A 3183-nucleotide genomic window follows, 5' to 3' on the forward strand; every position below is an offset into this window, starting at 1 on the left:
GGGGGGGGGTTGAGGAGGGGACTCAGGGCCGAAAACAAAGTCAAAGGAGCGGCGAGCGGCGGCCCTGTGTGCCTCACACGCCATTGGGGGGGAACGTGCTCTGTTGCACCTGCACAGCAATCTAGCTGGCAATTGAAGGAACAGCCCCCGAATGGTCCCCCACGATGATCTCTTCCCCGCAAAGTGACCCAAGGGAGCCCTCAGCCGCAGGGCGGGCCACCTACTTCACACAGCTGCTCGGCGGGTTGGCCCACCCAGCTCGCCGCAGGCGCTATCAGCGTGCTACTGAAAACGTTGCAATGGGTTGTAAGCGTATAGAGACCGCCACGGGGGCGGCCTGCGCGTCAGGAACCTTAGTGGCGTGGGAGGACCTACTGCCCGAGCTGCTCAGGCCGTCTCACACGCAAGGTCCTGACCAAAGGCACCTCGCCTTGTCGGACTGCCGGACAGAGCCCCCAGGCTAGCCTCGTTTATCCCGAACTGTAAGTGGGTTCTCGCGGTTCTCGCTCTGGGCGCAGGGCGAGGCTTCACGCTTCACCCACTCGAATACAATGTAGTGCACGCTTGTTCTTGTGTGTGTGTTTTCGCCGTCCGGAAAGTTTTCCCTAGCCCGTCTACTGCACTCGAAAAGAGGACAGAGTGGGATGACAAATTAATCACTCACTAATTAACTCTTACTGTAAACTTATCGTCGTGAGTTACAGCTTGACACTTGACAGTGCTGTGGGTTTCGCTGTCACCTACGCCTCTCCTAGTGCTAATGACGGTCGCGTGACGTCTGCGCCGCGCTTGCGTCGCGCCACACTAGATGGCGCCAGCGCCCGCGCGAGCAGGCGGACTTCCCCGACAATGGACTGCTGCATCATCAGACTAATCAGACTCGAGGGCACCCACCCTACCCTGGCACCTGCTGCGCGGCGTTGCCACGCAGCTGACGTGCTTCGCGGTGGAGGTGCTATAGTGCTGGGTGCTAGGACACCGGGACGCAGGTGTCGCACCCGCCGCGGGGAGTCATGCGAAGTCATGCGGAAGCTAGTCGGCCGCGACCCGATGGCCTGCCCTGTGTCTCTTTTGGAGCACCACCGCAGCGCTTTGTTGCCGCCACATTTATAGCTGACGAATCACTGGGCCGAGAGGCGGAGGCGGAAGGCGGCCCTTTGTAGGCTCCGCTCGCCGCGCGCTCCGCCCAGCGCTCCACAATCGACACGCCCCAGTGAGCGAGCGAGGTGGAGGTATGGAGGCCTCCCCGGCGTAGTACTGGACTCTGGGGCCTGCCCGGGTGGAGCCTCTCTGGCGTGGAGCATGCTGTACTGGGTATGGGTGTATCAGAGCTGATGCTGTAGTGTTATGGGATTACCTACTCCCTCCACTCGTAAGTAGAGAGACCCGCAAGGCGTCGTATCACGGAGTGGTCGTATGACCCTTTCGGCCCAAGAAGGTATGCAATCCCGCAACACTGCAGCGTCCGCCCTGCCCGGTCCCTACTCTGGTAGAGCTGCCCAGGTGGAGCCTCGCGGCCCCGTGGAGTGGCCGTCCACAGACAGGTGGGGGCATGCTGGGGCACACTGACCTTCCCCGGAGGCCCCTAGCCTCAGCGAGCGGGGGCTCGGCGGTCGTCCAGGCTAGGCTCGCCGCCAACTGGACAGCGCGCGGCATCTGGACTCCGCCTCTCTCGATATGGAGAGATCCGAACGGGAGAAAAATGACAGTCTTGGGAGGCCTTCACGTGGATGCATAGAGGCGTCCCCTGTGGACTAGGTCCTTTTACCCTCGCGTAGTTCTCGCATAGGACGTGCGTCAGGGCGCGCCGGGCCCCGCACTCGGAATGGCAGAAGAACGCGGAGGTACTAGGACGGTGTTATCGCGTCCACTTGTGAATCACGTGCGAGAGATTCTCGGTCGGCCGTCAATGTGTGTTATTCTGCTATATTTTTTTCGTGTGCACGGTGCATGATTTTTTTCTCTGGCGATATCCGTCAACAGCACAGAATCGCACATTAGGCAAAAACGACCTCATCCAGGAGCTGACAGCAGCAGCTGACCGCGGCAGCTGACGGCCTGACTGCGCCAGACAGCTGACGCTGACGGATGCAACGACCGTGCGAACCGCGTGCATAAGGGGAGCGCGACATCCACGTGACCTGGCTGCGCCCGGGACGAAGAAATAATGCGCAAATGATTACTCCGTTGACAAGCACCTTAAACAGCGGCACAAAGACAAAGTGCAGAAAATTGCTCTTTTTTGCATGTTGCTTGTGGCAATCTGGCCATCGTCCTGGTAAGCGCGTAGCACTCACTCTCTAGGAGACGCGCGCCATTCGGCGAGGGAAGTGGGTCGAGCGATGGCCGTTCGCGACCAGACTTCTGATCAGCTGGCTCAAGATGGGAAGGAGAGGGGGGGGGGGAGCTCCACCCATCAGGCTCCAGGCCAGCGCGGCGCCGTCAGCCTCTCCGGACGGAGCCTGATCAGCCAAGTGTGCCAATGCTAATCGGCCCCATAATGCGATTTCCAATTTGCGATTCCCCAGTAGTGAGAACTGAAAAATTGAACAGCTGTCAATTCAACGACGAGTCGACCAATTATCGGTGTCGAATTTGTCACTGCGGGATTATCGTGACCTCGTTTCGGAACGGAGCATTCCGCGCGCGACTGCGAAAATTAAAAACAGGATCATACATAACTCTGATAAGAGTGTCGCGTACGATCTGAAAGTAATCCATCCGCACGCGAGCGCGACAATGTGCTCGTAATGAGCTTATCGGGCGCGTGCAAGGGAAGGTCGCGGGGGGCCGAGCCGGGCCGGGCCCCGCCCACCGGCAGCGCAGCGCAGCGGACGATAAGCATTTTATTACTTTATCACTCGCGGTGATAAGCGCCTTGTCTGCAGACCAGTGACGACGAGGTGTATACACCTCGTCACGTGTTGTTGTTCCCTTTTGTTTGCCTCTCTCTGCCGGTGCATACGGACGCGCAAGCGTTGCACCTCAATAAGTGAAGGGTCGAGCGCCCCTCGGAGCGGCTAGGCGGCTTGGATGGCAGCGGGCCTGCCCTATCGTTGGGGGAAGGTTCCCACAAGTCTGGAAAACCGGGAAAGTCCTGGAAAAAATATGATTCTAGAAAGACCAGGAATGTCTTGAATGTACCGTAGTGGTTGGACTGTCCTGGAAAAATCAAATTTCTTA

Source organism: Frankliniella occidentalis, unplaced genomic scaffold (genome assembly GCF_000697945.3).
Source record: "Frankliniella occidentalis isolate FOCC.00 unplaced genomic scaffold, Focc_3.1 Scaffold166, whole genome shotgun sequence".
NCBI lineage: Eukaryota > Metazoa > Arthropoda > Insecta > Thysanoptera > Thripidae > Frankliniella > Frankliniella occidentalis.